Consider the following 19,587-nt stretch of genomic DNA (forward strand, 5'->3'; position numbering starts at 1 on the left):
AACATCTTTCCAAGAGCCTCCTTTATTGGCGCCAACGTATCATCCATCAACAGTTTGAGCGTTCCCATCATCTCCTTTCCATGCCGCTCAAAATGCTTGGCAAACTGTTGCTCAAATTCCATCGCTCAAACCCCACCGCCATCCCCTCGGCCAGGGTGTCCACCATAATGGGTGTGCTTGCCCCCCGCCATCTTTCCTCCCACAGCACTCCTCATTGAGCTGGAGACTCCCCCCTATTTAGGAGGAACATTACAGGATAGAGAGGGTGACCCTGCTGGGTGAGGAGTAATGTAATTCTGGTATTGTGAATAGAGTAAATAAACCTAGTTGTTATCCTGCCTGCTAGTGTTGTATGAAGTCCTTACCTTCAGCTATCACACTGCCAATGAGAATAAAGTGGAACTGCCGCAGCCACTGGACTTTTCGCCAATGACCATCTTCATCTAGCTTGGAGAGGCCTCTGCCCAGAGCAGAGTGATGGTTTTCGTTGGTAAGCTGGAACCATTTGACGCTAACACCCACGATTGGATCCAATACAGTGAGCGGGTACAAATTATTTTCAGACAAAAGCCATCATGGGTGATGAAAGGCAGACAGTCACATTGCTAACTGCTGTCGACAGCCCAATCTATGCTTTAATTAAAAGCCTTACCTACCTGGACAGGCCAGACACGCTGTTGTTCACAATGCTGGTTAACTTGGTCGAAAGGCACTCCTACAGCCCCCAATCATGGTCTGGAGGTAATAATAATCTTTATTGTCACAAGTAGGCTTATATTAACACTGCAATGAAGTTACTGTGAAAAGGCCCTAGTCGCCACACTCCGGCGCCTGTTCGGGTACACTGAGGGAGAATTCAGAATGTCCAAATTACCTGACAGCACGTCTTTCAGGATTTGTGGAAAGAAACTGGAGCACCTGGAGGAAACCCACGCGGACATGGGGAGACCATGCAGACCACACAGTGACCCAAGCCGAGAATCGAACCTGGGACCCTGGCGCAGTGAAGCAAGTGCTAGCCACTGTGCTTCCGTGCCGACAAATATTTATATGGTTACTCCAGTTCAATAGAAGGCACCACCGGGGCCAGAGTACCGCTTGCCATCACCGCCGCCTTTCAGGAGCCGACGTACCCAATGCACCCACGGGGCCATCCAACGATGACGACGACAATGACGATCGCCCCAACATGGACACCGGCCTGACACCTTTGCAAGCCGAGCCACTCCCACCTTGGTGCTCTTCACAAAAACGATGGTCACCGGTGTGCTACATGCCTCCCGACCAACCTTACTGTGGGTGGAGTAAATAAACCTAGTTATTATCCTGCCATCTGGGGTCGTATGAAGTCCTTACCTTTGGCTATCACACTAATAAACTCACCTTATTACTTTTCATCAAAATATTTCAAGCTCTTGGAATTGTGACCTCAGTCTCGCCCAAATATCCAGCAAACTTCATTCCATCAAATCCTGGAATGGGACTAGAATCTCCTGATTCAAGCGTGTGTGTACTCATGAATCCAAGCTGAATTTGAAATGCAAAAATAGCCCCCAACAAAATATTAGTGCAACACCTTCAAACAAAAATTACCCCCTTGTCACTGAGGAACAGGGGTACATTAGAATCTGGCAGGTCAAATCTTCCAGTTCGTTTCTTTCGATGGCTGTGCCTTTATTTTTCTGTTTCAGTGCTTGCAGTTTGGTTGGTGGCCTGCAGGGACAGTTTTTCTGGAGGTTGTGACTGGAGGAAGCTGTGCTCCTCCGGAGACTGTGCAGCGGTTTTGTGTCTGAGTTTCTCTGTGTTTGTCTGAGGGGAATGCGCAGCGACAGGAAGGAAGGAAGGAAGGCGGGCGGCGAGCGGATAGGGAGCGGAGCCACAGGTTAGTTTCTCGCCTCCCCTCACTTCTCGGGCTCGGTCTCATCCTCGGTGAAGCGGTGCCTTGTGCAAGGGGAAGCCGTGGGGGTGAGGGGGCGGCTGCTTTTAAAGTGTCTGCGGTCGGTCGGCAACGGCTGCCTGAGCGGGTAGGCCCCAGGACCCTGATGCTGCAACCAGCCATCCATCCCGCACCTTTTGCAATATTCTCGGCCCGTTCCTCCTTGAAACACGAGTTCATGTTTTTTCTTCTCTCTCTAAAAGCTTAACTTGAAATGATGCGATTCAAGGGGTGTATCGAGGAGAATACTGTATGATGAGAGTTGTTTTCACTTTTGGATAAAACCACAGACAGAGGGGTTGACAGGGAGTGAGTGCTGAAGTTAATGGGGTAACAGAGGTCAGGTTATTTCCGAATATTGCTTCAATCGATGCCCCACTCTTAAAACTGATCATCAGTAAAATAGATCAACAAGGAAGAGGAAGATCTCGTCACATTTTTACGTCTTATTTTTTATGCGGTAATTTGTTCCTCCTGTGCTTTTAGAAGTGTTCTATGATAGTCACCATAGATTTGAAACTAGGTACAGGACGTCAGGATTACTGTGTTTCTTACTGTTATTTTATTTTTGGCCAATTGTCTCTGATATTTGTTCAGTGGCGCAGTGCCATGGGCATTAGTGCCCTCAAGCACTTTGACTATGTGGTTGCTGGCTTGATTGAGTATCATCACATCCAAACCTAATTCTCGCCTCAACGGTGTCCACACAAAGGTGATTTCTGACCGATCTCACTGAACCCTGCTAGATTCCCTCCTTACTGAATGTGCTAGAAGAAATTCAGCATTTCTACAAGTTTTAAAAATTTGGTCATGCAATGTGGGCATTGATGGCAAGGCCAGCATTTACCACTTGTCCTTAATTGGCCTTGAGAAGGTGGTTGTGGACTACCTTCGTGCACCACTGCAGTCCATGTAAGTACAGCCAGTGTTATGGAGTTCCAAGATTTTGAACATAACATAAAAAAATAGGAGCAAGGAGTAGGCCTTTCAGTCCCTTGAGCCTGCACTTCCATTTGATAAGATCATCATGGCTGATCTGATCATGGCCTCAACTCCACATTCCTGTCTACCTCACATAACCTTGACTCCATTGTAGTTCAAAAATTAGGCCACTCATGCTTAAATAAATTCAGTGACTTAGTCTCCACTGCTGTCTGGGATAGAGAATTCAAAGATTTTAACAACCCTGAAAAGAAGCCATTTCTCCTCATCTCTGTCTTAAATGGGAGACGCTTCATTCTGAACCTACATGCCCCAAGTTCTAGATTCCCCCATAAAGTGAAACACTCTCTCTGTTTATTCCCTGTCAAACCCTTCAATCTTATATATTTCAATAAGATCACTCCTTCTAAAATCCAGTGATTATAGGCCCAATTGGCTCACCTTTTCCTGAGATTACCTTTTCATCCCAGGAATCAACCTAGGGAACTTAATTGAACTGCTTCCAATACAAGCATATTCCTCCTTAAATAAGGAGACCAAAACTGAATGCAGTACTTGAAGTGTGATCCCAGCAACACCATGTGAAGTTGTAACAAGACTTCTCTCCTTTCTTAAATAGAGGTGTTACATTTGTGGATTTACAATCCGTTGGAACCGTTCAAATTTTGGGAGTTTTCGAAGATTACAGCCTATGCATCCACTACCTCTGCAGCTACTTATTTTAAGGCCGTAATATGCAGGCCATCAGGTGCAGGGGGTTGTCATTCTTTAGTCTCTACATTTTCTCAATGAGAGTGGTTGTTTTAAATTCCGCTCTTATTTTTGTTTCTTGATTTTCTGCTGATCTTGGGATGCCTTCATTATCTTCGATCATGAAGGTTGATGTACAATATTTGTTCAAAGTCACTGCCACTTTGTTGTTAAATATTCATTTTCAGTTAATTCCCCAGACTCATCCTCTAAGGGGCCAATGTTTCCTTTAGCTTATCTCTTCCTTTTTATATACTTATAGAAAGACTTGAGGTCTGTTTTTATAATTCTTGCTAGTTTACTTTCATTCTAATTTCTCCCTTTGTTTATAAGTAATCTGCGGACAGGTTTGGAGATGGAGAGCATATTAAATTCAGTGGGACATTCACCCACCTTTTACATGTTCACCCCTGCCTACTATACTCCCACCACAATTATACCAACTGCAAATGTTGTTATAACAGCCTGATGTCAGTGGGCCAATTGAGGCTCTTAAGTGAGCAATTAACCTGCATGGGCAGGAGGGACCCCCCTAGGCCCTTTGGAGGGACCCCAAGGTGTAACCATCCCTCCCTCCGGCCTCGTGTCAACCTCTAGACACCTGGCCAGCAGCTCTCTGAGGCGGGCCTGCTAATGCCTGCGGCCAGCCATTCTTCCCTTGGATTTAGGGGGAAGGGGGGGTTGGTAGTGAGGATCGTGGTGCCCTGTATGATTCATCCCTATGAGATTATTGATTAATCCTAGCTCAGTACAGTTTACCAGGTTTGAAATAGCCTGCTCTCCTGTTGGTTTCACACTATTATTCTCCTGTCCTGAATACACTGTATGAACTTGTCCTCAAGGTTATTTCTGCCAATTTGATTTGTCCAATCTATATGGAGGTTACAATTGCCATGATTATTGCAGTATCTTTCTTACATACCCCCACTATTTCTTGATTTTTACTTTGTCCTATGGTGTGGCTATTGCAATGATGCCTATCGACTACTCCCACCAGTGACCTATTTCTCCAGCTGTTTCTTGTCTCCATCCAAACTGATCATACATCTTGATCTTAGGACACAGCAACAATAAAGCTGTGGCAACATATTTCCAAGTCAGGATGCTATGTGGCTTGAAGGGATACATGCAGGTGTTGGTGTTCCCACGCACCTGCTCCCCTTGCTCCCCCTACTCTTCTAAGTGGTGCAAATTTCAGTATTGCTGACGAAAGATACTTTTATTTTTGTTTAATTTTTTTGTCTTGCCCTCATCAGGGTATTCACAAGAATATAATGTGAGGGAAATCAACAAATTTCTATTGTGTGAGAGGAAAGTGATAGGGTGGCACGGTGGTGCAGTGGTTAGCACTGCTGCCTCATGGCGCTGAGAATCTGGGCTCAATCCTGGCCCCGGGTCACTGTCCGTGTGGAGTTTGCACATTCTTCCCGTGTTTGCGTGGGTTTCACCCCCACAGCCCAAAGATGTGCAGGGCAGGTGGATTGGCCACCCTAAATTGCCTCTTAATTGGAAAAGAAATTGGATACTCTAAATTTATTTTTTAAAAAGAGAGGAGAGTAATGTTTGGTTGGCAAGTAGAGGCGTGCCATCAAGAATACATCAGTTGATGGTGACTGACAGGTAACTGTCAAGCATTGTTTGAAATTTAAAGCAGGCAGCTTGACTCTGATGGGTCAAGGTATTGCCCTGAGGAATGAACCAGAAAATGGCTGTCGCTTATTTTGTTTAGCTAAAATAGCTGTACCTTGTGTACATGTTCTTTCTGTCTGCAACAAACAGGGTCCTGTATATTAATATGTAGCTTCCAGTACACGCAAATGCATCACACTGCAAGTCTGACTGGCAACCTTAAATTGGTTGTCCACATAATTCTTAGTACACTTCAGGATTATTTTGCAAATGTTCTTCACCTATTGTTCAAATCTTTGAGATAACTTGCTCTTCAGGTAATATGAAGTAGATTGGGCTGAAAGTAACTACCTTGGACCCGTTCATAACGGCTCAGAATGATCTGATCCGGGTAGACTTTGATGTGCCCTATTTCATCATCAAGCTTGCTTGGTGAGCACATGGCTTTTTGGGTCCTATTTACAGTTGCCGATAAGGCCGATTTTGTGTGTGGAACTATTAGAATCCCAACACGTATGTTGACCATTCTTGCGGTAGACCGTGGTTGAGATCCCCCTGCAGATTTCTCTTTTTAAAAAAAATATTTTTATGAAGGTATTTGAAAATTTTTATAACAATAACAATGATATAAACATAGTATAATAAACATTACCACCCTCAACCCAATCTTCACACCCCAACCATAAAACAACAATCCGGCCCTCTTTTCCCCCCCTCTTGGAATACTGCTTCTGCTGACATTTTAATTTTCCCCGAGAAAGTCGACGAACGGTTGCCACCTCTGGGTGAACCCGACCATTGACCCTCTTAAGGCGAACTTTATCTTCTCGAGACTGAGAAACCCAGCCATGTCACTAACCCAGGTCTATACACTCGGGGGCTTCGGGGGAAATTTGGCATGTCCACATTAACCCTTACCAACTTTTACAGATGCACTATAGAGAGCATCCTCTCGGGCTGCATCACAGCCTGGTATGGCAACTGCTCGGCCCAGGACCGCAAGGAACTTCAGAGAGTCGTGAATACCGCCCAGTCCATCACACGAACCTGCCTCCCATCCATTGATTCCATCTACACCTCCCGCTGCCGGGGGAAAGCAGGCAGCATAATCAAGGATCCCTCCCACCCGGCTTACTCACTTTTCCAACTTCTTCCATCGGGCAGGAGATTCAGAAGTCTGAGAACACGGACGAACAGACTCAAAAACAGCTTCTTCCCCACTGTCACCAGATTCCTAAATGACCCTTTTATGGACTGTCCTCATTAACACTACACCCTGTCTGCTTCATCCGATGCCAATGCTTATGTAGTTACATTGTATATCTTGTGTTGCCCTATTATGTATTCTCATGTATTTTCTTGAATTCTGTTCAATTCCCTTTTCTTCCCATGTACTGAATGATCTGTTGAGCTGCTTGCAGAAAAATACTTTTCACTGTACCTCGGTACACGTGACAATAAACAAATCCAATCCAATCCAATTCGAGTCCCTCCACATTAGCAAGATCCGCCTCCGGGCTACCAGGGAGGCAAAGGCCAAGACGTCAGCCTCTTTCGCCCCCTGAACTCCGGCTCTTCTGACACTCCAAAGATCGCTACCTCCGGACTCGGCACCACTCGTGTTTTTAGTACCGTGGACATTGCCTCAGCAAAACCCTGCCTAAACCCTCTAAGCTTCGGGCATGCCCAAAACATGTGGACATGATTTGCTGGGCTTCCCACACACTTCGCACAAATATCTTCTACCCCGACAAATTTGCTCATGTGTAGCCACTGTCATGTGTGCTCTGTGGACTACCTTAAATTGTATCAAGCTAAGCCTTGCACATGATGAGGAGGTATTAACCCCACTTAGGGCATCCGCCCATATACCCGCCTCTATCTCCTCCTAGCTCGTCCTCCCACTTGCCCATAAGCTCCTCCACCGGAGTTTCCTCCGCCTCCGAAAGCTCCTGGTAAATATCTGAAACCTTCCCCTCTCCCACCCAGGTTCAGGAGACAACTCTATCCTGTATTCCCGCCGTGGCAGCAGCCACGGAAAGGCCGGAACCTGCTTTCTCAGGAAGTCTCGCACCTGCAAATACCTAAACCCGTTCCCTGCTGGCAATTCCAATTTATCCTCCAAGGCTTTCAATGGAGTCCAGCGTGTCCTCCTTCAGCTTGGCAAAGCAATCTTCGAAAAACTTCACCAGCTGTTCCGTCGACCACTGTGCCGTCTCCCTGCGGCCCTTGCTCCCTGCCATGCTTTCCCGTGTTACCAGCTCTGCTCGCGTCTTTCTTGTAGGACTTTGTCTTCTCACACGGCCACTTCTGGTCCAATTCTCTATACACCGGAGAGCGATTTCCCCTCACTGTCTCACTCTTCACCAATTTATCCCATAAAATCCGGGGAAAAAACGGGGGAGAAAGGTCCAAATGTCCGTCACAGGCGGGAGCTATCAAATGTGCAACCTATTCCTCAATGGCCGCCACCGGAAGTCTTGCAGATTTCTCTTATTATTTCAAGGAAAGGTAGCTCATTTGACTGCTCCATTGCAAAGGTAAATTTGAGAGTAGGATGTAACCCATTAAAACGTATAAGGAAATTCTTACATGCAGCTGCAGATTTAAATATAGCAAATATAGTATCCACATGTAAATATGCAAGGGGTAAGAGGTCATTTCATTGAGGTCGCGTTTCTCATGGAAGCCAGAAATTACGTTTGCGAGAGCTCGGCCTAGAGGAAAACGCATTTGGGTATTTATGGTGTTGAAACTGATCTCAACTGCACGAGCTGACAATTTCATAAGTTTGATGCATACTAATTCACGCAATGGTGGCAAGTCTTGACTGCCATTATATAGTGTTGCAGTTCAATATCTATAAGTTTTAAATAAATTTAGAGTACCCAATTCATTTTTTCCAATTAAGGGTCACTTTAGCGTGGCCAATCCAGCTATCCTGCAAATCTTTGGGTTGTGGGGGTGAAACCCACGCAAACACACGGACAGTGACCCAGAGCTGGGATCAAACCTGGGACCTCGGCGCCGTGAGGCAGCAGTGCTTTTTTTTTTTTTTTTAAATAATTTTTATTGAATTTTTCAAAATACAAACATTTTAACCCCCCCTACATTTACATTTCAATTATAACAAAACAAAGTCAAACCCCCCTACTTAACAAGAAAAAGAAAAAAAAAAAAATATCCCCCCCCCCCTACCCGCGCGCCCCCCCCCCCCCCCCCCCCCCCCCCCCCCCGCCGGCGAACCGACAGTCAGACCAACTTATCATTTCTAGCAGCGTCCTCGGGCAGGCCTTGCCCGTGCCACCGCCGCTACCGTACTTCCTTCGTCGTTGTCCCCCCTCCCCCCCCCCCCCCTCCCGCCCTCCCCTCCCCTCCCGGGTTGCTGCTGTCATGGCCTCAGTTTCTATCTCTGATCCAAGAGGTCTAGGAAGGGTTGCCATCGCCTGGAAAACCCCTGCACCGACCCTCTCAGGGCGAATTTGATCCTTTCCAGTTGGATGAAGTTTGCCATGTCGTTTAACCAGGTGTTAACACTCGGAGGCCTTTCGTCCCTCCACTGAATCAGAATCCTCCTCCGAGCCACCAAGGACGCAAAGGCTAATATTCCAGCTTCCCTCGCCTCCTGTACCCCCGGTTCCACCCCAACCCCGAAGATCGCAAGTCCCCATCCTGGCTTGACCCTGGACCCCACCACTCTCGACACCGTCCCTGCCACCCCCTTCCAGAACTCCTCCAGTGCCGGACATGCCCAAAACATATGTGCATGATTCGCAGGGCTTCCCGAACATCTAATACACCTGTCTTCACCCCCGAAAAACCGACTCATCCTTGTCCCCGTCATGTGGGCTCTATGCAGTACCTTAAATTGAATGAGACTTAGTCTCGCACATGACGACGACGAGTTGACCCTCTCCAGGGCGTCTGCCCATGTCCCGTCCTCTATCTGTTCCCCCAGCTCTAACTCCCACTTATCTTTCAGCTCCTCTACTGGTACCTCCTCCACCTCCTGCATAATCTTATAGATGTCCGAGATCTTCCCCTCCCCGACCCAGACCCCTGATAGCACCCTATCACTCACCCCCCTGTCGGGGAGCGCGGGGAACCCCGCTACCTGTCGTCTGGCAAATGCCTTCACTTGGAGGTACCTGAACGTGTTCCCCGGGGGGAGCCCAAATTTCTCCTCCAGCTCTCCCAGGCTCGCAAACCTCCCCTCTATAAACAAGTCCCTCAGTTGTCTAATACCCGCCCTCTGCCAGCTCTGGAATCCCCCTCCTGTGTTTCCCGGCGCAAATCTGTGGTTCCCTCTTAGTGGTGCCCCTATCAGACCTCCCACTTCCCCCCTGTGTCGCCTCCACTGCCCCCAGATCTTGAGGGTGGCCGCCACCACCGGGCTCGTGGTATACCTCGTGGGAGGGAGCGGCCATGGTGCCGTTACCAGTGCCCCTAAGCTTATGTTGCCGCAGGACGCCCTCTCCATGCGCTTCCAGGCTGCCCCCTCCCCTTCCATCATCCACTTTCGTACCATCGATGTATTTGCCGCCCAGTAATATCCTGAAAGGTTGGGTAACGCCAGCCCTCCACTATCCCTACTCCGCTCCAAAAAGACCCTTCTAACTCTCGGGGTGCCATGTGCCCACACATACCCCATGATACTACTCGTTACCTTCTTGAAAAAGGCCCTGGGGAGGAAGATGGGCAGACACTGGAACAAAAACAAGAACCTCGGGAGGACCGTCATTTTAACTGACTGCACCCTCCCTGCCAGCGACAGCGGCACCATGTCCCACCTCTTAAACTCCTCCTCCATCTGCTCCACCAGTCTGGAAAAGTTCAACTTGTGTAGGGTCCCCCAGTTCTTTGCCACCTGCACCCCCAAATACCTAAAACTTTTAACTGCTCTTTTGAAGGGGAGCCTCCCAATTCCCTCCCCTTGGTCTCCCGGGTGTATTACAAAGACCTCACTTTTCCCCAGATTTAATTTATATCCCGAAAAGTCCCCGAACTCCGCTAGTATCCCCATTACCTCCGGCATTCCCCCCTCCGGGTCTGCCACATACAACAACAAATCATCCGCATAGAGCGAGACCCGATGTTCCTCCCCTCCCCTTGTCAGTCCTCTCCACCCCCCTGAACCCCTCAGTGCCATCGCCAACGGCTCAATCGCTAATGCAAAGAGTAAGGGAGATAGGGGACATCCCTGCCTAGTACCTCGATGGAGCCCAAAATATTCTGACCTCCTCCCGTTTGTTACCACACTTGCCATCGGAGCTGAATAGAGCAGTTTTACCCACTTGATAAATCCCTCCCCAAACCCAAACCTTTCCAACGTCTCCCACAAGTATTCCCACTCCACCCTGTCAAATGCCTTCTCCGCGTCCAGCGCTACCACTATCTCCGCCTCCCCTTCCACTGCTGGCATCATAATCACATTTAACAATCTCCGGACATTTGTGTTAAGTTGGCGTCCCTTCACGAACCCCGTCTGGTCTTCATGGACTACCCCTGGCACACAGTCCTCTATCCTGGTTGCCAGGACCTTTGCTAACAGCTTGGCATCTACATTTAAGAGGGAGATAGGCCTGTAGGACCCGCACTGGACCGGGTCCTTGTCCCGCTTCAAAATCAAGGAGATCAGGGCCTGCGACATTGTTGGAGGCAGAACCCCCCCCTCGCGCGCCTCATTGAAGGCTCGCACCAGCACTGGACCCACCAAGTCCACAAATTTCCTGTAAAACTCCACCGGGAACCCATCCGGCCCCGGCGCCTTCCCCGCCTGCATCTGGCCTATCCCTTTAATTAGCTCCTGCAGCTCTATCGGCGCCCCCAACCCTTCCACCAGCTCCTCCTGTACCTTTGGGAACCCCAATTTGTCGAGAAAGTTCTTCATTCCCCCTCTCCTCTTCGGCGGTTCAGACCTATACAATTCCCTATAGAAGTCCCTAAAGACCCTATTCACCTCTTGCCCCTTCTGCACTACATCCCCACCCCTCTCTCTCACTCCCCCAATCTCTCTGGCTGCATCTCGCTTACGAAGCTGGTGCGCCAGCATCCTGCTCGCCTTTTCCCCGTACTCATACGCCGCACCCTGCGCCCTTCTCCACTGCATTTCCGCCTTCCTAGTGGTCAGTAGGTCGAACCTGGCCTGCAAGCTACGCCGCTCCCTTAATAGCCCCTCCTCTGGCGCCGCCGCATATTTCCTATCTACTTCTAGGAGCTCCCCCACCAGCCTCTCCCTTTCCTGCCTCTCCTTCCTCTCTCTGTGTGCCCTTATGGAGATCAGCTCTCCTCTAATCACTGCTTTCAAGGCCTCCCAGACCGTCCCCACCTGCACCTCACCTGTGTCATTCGTACCCAGATAGTTCTCAATGCCCGTTCTCACCCTTCTGCACACCTCTTCGTCCGCCAACAGCCCTACATCCAGGCGCCACAACAGGCGTTGGTCCCGCGCCTCCCCCATGTCCACGTCCACCCAATGTGGTGCATGGTCCGATATCGCAATGGCCGAGTACTCCGTGTCCTGCACTCTCGGTATCAGCCCCCTGTTCAATACGAAAAAATCGATCCTAGAGTACACTCTGTGGACGTGGGAGAAAAAAGAATACTCCCTCGCCCTAGGCCTACCAAATCTCCATGGGTCTACCCCTCCCATCTGCTCCATGAACCCCCTTAACACCTCTGCCGCTGCCGGCCTCCTATTCGTCCTGGAACTCGATCTATCCAGCCCAGGGTCTAACACCGTATTAAAGTCCCCTCCCATGATCAGGCCCCCTGCCTCCAGTCCCGGGATGAGGCCCAGCAGGCGCCTCATAAAACCCGCGTCGTCCCAGTTCGGGGCATACACATTTACCAGTACCACACTCTCTCCCTGCAGCCTACCCCTCACCATCACGTACCTGCCCTCCTTGTCTGCCACCACCTCTGCCGCCACAAACGACACTCTCTTTCCCACCAAAATCGCCACCCCCCCGGTTCTTGATATCCAAGCCTGAGTGGAACACCTGTCCCACCCACCCCCTTCTCAGGCGGACCTGATCTGCTACCCTCAAATGAGTCTCCTGCAGCATTGCTACATCAGCCTTCAGTCCCTTCAGGTGTGAGAAGACCCTTGATCTTTTGACCGGCCCATTCAGCCCCCTTACGTTCCACGTGATCAATCGGGTCGCAGAGCGACCCGTCCCTACTCCCTGTCGATTAGCCATGTCTTGTCCCTTGCTCGCCCCGGGTCATCCCTTCTTTTCTGCCCCGCTTCCCATAGCGATGGCCCCCCCCCCCCCCCACCCCCCCCGCTCTCCCCTTCTCGTCCCTGGTCTTTCTAGCAGCAACCCGGTGTCCCCCCCAGTCCCCCCCCCTTCCCCCCCCCCCCCCCCCCCCCCCCCCCCCCCCCGGCTAGGACCCCTCCTAGCCGCGATGTACCCCACATCGTACTCCCGAGAGTCAGCTGGTCTCCGCTGACCCGGCTGCTCCTGCCACATTCCGACTCCTCCCGGTTCACCCCATCTGCGCCCGTGAAAGATCCCCTTAAAACCCCCGAGAAAGACCCGCATAGTCAACCCGCTCCCCCCCGTCCCGTCTCCCCAACTTAACGATATAAATACAAATACCCAATGGCAACTAAATACATAAATACTTAACTACATACTTAAATAACAAAATAATTAACTAACTATCAACTAACAGTGTGCCCAACCATCCCCCTCCATCAAACAGTATAAATAACCGCAGATAACCATAACCCGAAAAGAAAAAAAAGAACAAAAAACCCCCCCAAGCACCCAAAGAAAAAGGGTAAGAGGGGTAAATAACTAAGGGAAATTGGAAACGGGAAAAAACACCCCATAAGAAGCCAACGACCCACAATAGAGATTTCAACAGTACAAATATACAGAAACACCCAACAACTCGAAACCTTCAAAATATTCAGAAAAGTCAACCGTTCGAGAAAAAACACCCCAAACACTCCACGAAACTGTTACCCAGTTCCGACCTGGCCTGAAAAAGAAAAGGGCCACTTGCACAATCCAGAGTCCCCCGGCGGCTACGACCGCCGGTGCTCCCAGGTTTTAGTTCGTGTCCAACTTTTCCTCTTGTACAAAGGTCCAGGCCTCCTCTGGGGACTCGAAATAATGATGTTGGTCCTTGTAGGTGACCCACAAGCGCGCCGGTTGCAACATTCCAAATTTGATCTTTTTCGCGTGTAGCACCGCCTTTGTCCGGTTGTACCGGGCCCGCCGCTTTGCCACCTCCGCACTCCAGTCCTGGTACACCCTTACCGTCGAGTTCTGCCACTTGCTGCTTTTCTCCCTTTTAGCCCACCTCAGGACTTTCTCTCGATCACTTAGCCGCTGGAACCGCACCAGCACCGCCCTCGGGGGCTCGTTTGCCCTAGGCCTCCTGGCCATGACCCGGTATGCCTCTTCCAATTCCAGGGGCGCCGGACCGGCCCCTTCCCCCATCAGGGAGCTCAACATCTCCGCCACATATCCCGGGAGATCCGACCCCTCCAGGCCTTCTTCCAGGCCCAGGATCCTCAAATTTTTCCTCCTCATCCGAGTGTCCAGCTCCTCGAAGCGGCTCTGCCACTTCATGTGGAGTGCCTCGTGCACCTCCACCTTTGCCCCGATGACTGTGGCCTCCTCCTCCCTCGCGGCCATCTCCTGCTGCAGATCTTTAATCGACGCCTCTTGGATCGCCTGGGCTCCCACCAACCTGGTGGCCGTCGCGTTCATGGACTCTAAGAGTTCCACTTTCATCTCCGTGAAAAAACGGAGGAGAGCGGCCTGCTGCTCCTCCGCCCATTTCTTCCACTCCTCCGGTGCACCGCCGGCCGCCATTTTGATTTTCTTCCCCCGCTTTTTTTGGGGAGCTGCTGCCGTTTTTCTTGCCGCTCCACTCCGGGTACCGACCATAAAATCGGTCTAGTTCTCCTCAGGGGACCTTCCCCCACCGGGATTCGTTTTTTCAGCGCCGTTGGGGCCCTCCAATTGGCCCAAAAACACCTTTGTTGCAGGAGCTTCCAAATGTGCGGCTTAGCTAGTCATAGCCGCAACCGGAAGTCCAGGCAGCAGTGCTAACCACTGCCCCGCCTGCTGCCCTATCTATGGCTTTCTTAAGTGGAACATTGGTGAATAGGCTTGCAATGTCAACTGAAACAGAATTGTTGTCATTATGCAAGTCCTGTATGGTCTTCGCAATACAGAGTCTTGTTCTTTGCAGACAGAAATAATATGTACACATCTTGTGCCTGTTTTAGCAAAATAAAATGACGCCATTTGCAGGTTCATTCCTCAGGGCAGTGTCTTGACCAATCAGAGTCAAGCCGCCTTTTTTAAATTTCAAACAATGCTTGACAGTTAACTGTCAGTCACCATCAACTGGTACATTCTCAATTGCATGCCTCCACCATTCAGAATCCACTAACACAACTAATCAGAATTCACTTCTCACACAGTATAGATTTGTTAATTTTCCGTGCAATGCTTTCTTGCGAATGTCCTGATGAATGCAAGACAGTAAGCTTAGATTTTTTTAAAGTCCCTTACTTTCAACAATACTTTAGGAGGGCTTCTGGATTTCAGCAGTTCTGTCGAAGAAATGTTGGTGAATCATTGCAGTGCGTCTTATGGATGGCACACATTGCTGCCACTGTATCCTGTGGTGGGGGGAATGAATGTTTGAGGTGATGGATGGGATGTTGATCAAGTGGGCTGATTTGTTCTGGATGATGCCCAGCTTCTTGAGGATGTTGGACTGCACTCATCTAAGCAACTTGGGAGTATTCCATTACACTCATAATTTGTGTTTTGTAGACGGTGGACAGGCTTTGGCAAGTCAACAAGTAATATTCAATCCACCATCTACAAGGCACAAATCAGGAGTGTAATGGCCAACTGTCCACTTGCCTGGATGAGTGCAGCTCCAACTCCAGAAGCTCGACACCATCCCAAAAAAAAGCAGGCTGCTTAATTGCTCCCCCTTCCACAAATATTCAAACCCTCCACCACCGATGAACTGTGGCAGCCGTGTGTACCATCTATAGGATGCCCTGCAGGAACTCACCAATGTTCCTTAGACAACACCTTCCAAACCCACGACCAGTACCATCTAGAAGGATAAGAGCAGCAGATACCTGGGAACCCCACCACCTGGAGGTTTCCCTCTAAGTCACTCACCATTCTGACTTAGAAATATAGCGATGTTCCTTCACTGTCGCTGGGGCAACATCCTGAACAGCACAGTGGGTGTACCTGCAACGATTCAAGAAGGCAACTCACAACCACCTTCTGAAGGGCAACTAGGGATGGACAATAAATGCTGGCCTCCCAGCGATGCCACATCCTGTAAATTAATTTTTAAAAAATACTCACTGCAAAATTTCCAACCACTGACCTACTTTTATAGTCACAGAATCTATGGGCAAGATCTTCCAGCTCTTCAGCCGGCAGGATCATCTGGTACCACCAACAACACCTTCCCTGCCGTTTCCCAATGATGTGGGGTAGAATCAATGGGAAATCCCATGGGCAGCGACGGGACCAGAATATCCCGCTGCCGACCAACGATGGGCTGCTTCCCGCTGCCGAGAAACACGCTGCAGGGAGGCCAGAGAATCTCCCCATATGTGTCTGGTCCAGTTAATTTTGGGGGGCAATAACCCCTCAGGATATTGATGTTGAGTGGAATTGATGGCAATTCCATTGAATGGTAAAAATAGATGGCTGGGTTCTCTCTTGTCGGATATGGTCATTGCCTGCCACATATGTGCCGTGAGTCAGATAGAACGAGCTTGAGGGAAATGGAAACCAGCAGACAAAAGCCAAAGACCACAGACAAAAGCAGCAGGGGTCAGTCAGAGTCGGAGAGTATTGGGAGAGCAATAAACAATAAAAATTAACAAGTGATATCTGAGAAAAGCGAGAAGGTGATTGGTTGTTTGGATAACCCTGAGGTGAGCGCATAGCCAAAAGAGTTCAAGGACAGAGCAGAGTGAACATTAGCATCGAGGAGAAAGGTTAAGAAAAACTCGGGTATGGTGGGCACAAGAGAGGGTGCTGTCTGGTGAGGCTGTCTTTCACTTTTTTTTAAAAATGTATTTTATTCCAAACTTATCCAAATAATACAAAAACATAAATAATCTGGGGAACACACTCCCCAACTCCTAGTTTTACAGTCTACATGTTTCTCCCCTTTTTCACCCTCCCGTGACGAACAATTCCTCGAACATGGCCATAAACAGTCCCCACCGTGCCTTATAATCCTCCGCTGAACCCCTCAACTCAAACTTGATTTTCTCCAACCGGAGGAAGTCGTAAAGGTCCCCCAGGAAGGCCGCCACCCCCGGCAGCGTAGTCGACCGCCATTCCAGCAAAATTCTTCGGCAGGTAACCAGAGAGTGAAGGCCACGACATTAGCCTTCCTCCCCTCCATCAGTTCCGACTTTTCCGATATCTAAAATATCGCCAACACCCGGCCCGACGTCCACCCCTACAATCTTTGCTAGCGTCCTGAACACTCCCGCCCAGTATCTCTATAACTTCTCATAACCCAAGAACATGTATGTGGTTTGATGGCCCTTGCCCACACTTCTCACACTCGTCCGCCACCCCTTGTAAGAACCCATTCGTCCTCGCCTGAGTCATGTGCACCCTTTGTTTTTTAAAATAAGTTCAGAGTACCCAATTAAATTTTTCCAACTATGGGTTAAGGGGCAATTTAGCATGTTCAATCCACCTATCTTGCACATCTTTGTTTTGTGGGGGTGAAACCCAAGCAAACACAGGGAGAATGTGTAAACTCCACACGGACAGTTACCCAGAGTCGGGATCGAACCTGGAACCTTGGCGCCGTGAGTCTGTGGTGCTAACCACTGCGCCACCGTGCTGCCCTATATGCACTCTTTGTGCCACCTTAAACTGTATCAAGCTCATTTCCACGTCCCAACTCCTCCTCCCATTTCTCCTTGATCCTCACCACTTGCTTACCCCCCTGCTCTCCCAGCCACCCGCATATGTCACCAATCCTACCCTCCTCTTCCACGTCCAGAAGCAGCAACCGTTCGAAAAGGGCATATTTCAGCAGCCTTGGAAAACCTTACCACACCTTCCGTGCAAAGTCTCTTACTTGTAAATAACTAAGTTCACTCCCCTTCGTGAGCTCTACTCCCGCACCTCCTCCAGACTTGCGAACCTCTCTTCCAGATACAAATCTCACCAGCCCCATCTCTCTCCTGCACATACCATCTGTCCCCCGGCTTAAACCTGTGGTTCTCGCACAACGGCGTTAACACCGACATCCCCTCCATCCTAAAGTGTCATGTTAGCTGGTTCCAAACCTTTATTGTGGACTGTACAACCGGGCTGTCAGTATACATCCTCGGTGCCAGCGACAGCGTCGGCGTCACCATGGTCTTCAGGCTGGACTCCCTACAGGACTCTTCCTCCATCCTAACCCATTCGAACCCCCTCTCCTTCCCACCACCTCCTCACTCTCCCAACATTCGCTGCCCAATAGTAGTGCACAAGGTTCGGTAATGCCAACCCCCCTTTCTGCCTCTGCAGCAGGGCCCTCTTCACCCGTGGCACCGTCCCCACCCATATAAACTCTGAAATGACTGACCATTTCTGAAAAAAGGTATTTGCAATAAAATCGGGATCTTCTGGAATATAAATAGGAACCTTGGCAGGACATTCATTTTCACCACTTGGACCCTCTGCATCAGTGTCAGGTGCCTTGTATCCCACCTCCTAAAATCTTCTTTTATCTCCTCACCAACTTTGTTAAGTTCCACTTATGCAATGTCGCACCCCTCCCCCCCCCCAAACCGGATCCCCAGATACCTAAACTTATCCCTGGCTACCCTAAATGGTAACCCCCCCTAAATTTGCTTCTCGACCCGACTCATTCACCGGGAACACCACACTTTCAACTTATAACCTGAAAAAAAAACTTCTCTAATAGGCTCATAATCCTGCCCAAACTCTCCAGTGGTTCTGACACACATAACAGCAGGTTGTCTACATACAGCGGCACCCAGTGCTCCCTACTCCCCTTCCTAAACCCTTTCCAATCTGCTGACCCCCTAAGGGCCATCGCCAAGGCTCTCTCGCAAGTGCAAACAGCAGCAGCGACAATGGACACCTCTGCCTTGTTCCCCTATGCAACCGGAAACTCCATGAGCTCATCTCATTGATGCATACAGTCGCCACTGAGGCCACATACAGCACACATACCCATGCCACAAACTTTGGCCCAAGCCTTCCCAGGACTTCTGTACCGCACTCCACTCGATTAAACGTCCTTTCTGCGTCCATAGGCGCCTCCACCTCTCGACGGGGTCATGAATGCATTCAATAATCGGCTTACATTTCTCGAGAGTTGTCGACCTTCAGAAAGCCCATTTGATCGTCTGCAACAACCATGGAATGCATCCTTTCATCCTCACCACCACTAACGTAGCCAGTACTTTATTCCTGTATTTTTAACAGTGATATGGACCTGTATGACCCACATTCTAATGGGTTCTTCCCTTTGGTATTAGTGTTATCGTCGCCTGTTTCATTGTCTCCGACAGGTCCCCTTCTCCAATGCCTCGCTAAACACCCCAGTAGATGTGCCAGTTCCGCCACAAACTCCTTGTAAACTTCTGCCGGGTAGCCATCCAGCCCCGAGGCCTTCCCCGACTTCATTCCTCTTATGCTTTCCATTACCTCCTTCAGCCCTGGACGCTCTAGCACCTGCCTCCTCGCCTCATCCAGCCATGGAAATTCCAGCCCATCCAAGAACCCCCGATATCCACCTCCTCATCCCCCAGATCCGCCCTGTACAATTCCTCACAATATTCCCTTAATGCCTCATTTATCCTCCCCGGCTCCAATGCTACCTCCCCCTTCCCTATCCGTACCTACAGGATTTCTCTGGACACGGCCTGCCTCCGTAGCTCATGGGCTAACATGCGGCTCGCCTTCTCTCTAGATTCATACTGCACCCGCCCAGCACAGCTGCCCAACAGCCCTTCCCATCGTCACCCTGTCGCTGCCCCGTAACTTCTTTCTCTTCGCCAACCCCTCCACGGTGGGGGCCTTTTGAATTCTCCCTGTCTATCTCGCCCAATAATTGTCCATGCGCCTTGAACAAGATAATCTGCCCCCCAAACCACCGCCTTCAATGCCTCCCAGAATGTGGCTGCTGATACCTTCCCATTTTGGTTCAACTCCACGTAGTCCTTAATCACAGACCGCATCTTATCTCAAAATCCCCTGTCCGCAAACAGCCCAGAGTCTAACCTCCATCTCAGTCTCTCCTCCTGTCCCGAAATAATCAAACCTCCAATC

The 19,587-nt window shown here is 49.7% G+C and overlaps 1 protein-coding gene across 5 annotated transcripts in view; it reads left to right on the forward strand.

Moving 5' to 3' along the window:
* The first annotated feature begins 1,724 nt into the window (after positions 1-1,724).
* The window catches only part of LOC119970352 (terminal uridylyltransferase 7-like), a 114,525-nt gene continuing 96,662 nt past the window's right edge, over positions 1,725-19,587 (forward strand). For all 5 annotated transcript variants that reach the window (XR_005461592.1, XR_005461591.1, XM_038804822.1 and 2 more), the window contains exon 1: positions 1,725-1,882. The gene's annotated coding sequence lies outside the window, so the exon portion shown is untranslated. The remainder of the gene's footprint in view (positions 1,883-19,587) is intronic.

This window comes from Scyliorhinus canicula, chromosome 8 (assembly GCF_902713615.1).
Source record: "Scyliorhinus canicula chromosome 8, sScyCan1.1, whole genome shotgun sequence".
Taxonomy (NCBI): domain Eukaryota; kingdom Metazoa; phylum Chordata; class Chondrichthyes; order Carcharhiniformes; family Scyliorhinidae; genus Scyliorhinus; species Scyliorhinus canicula.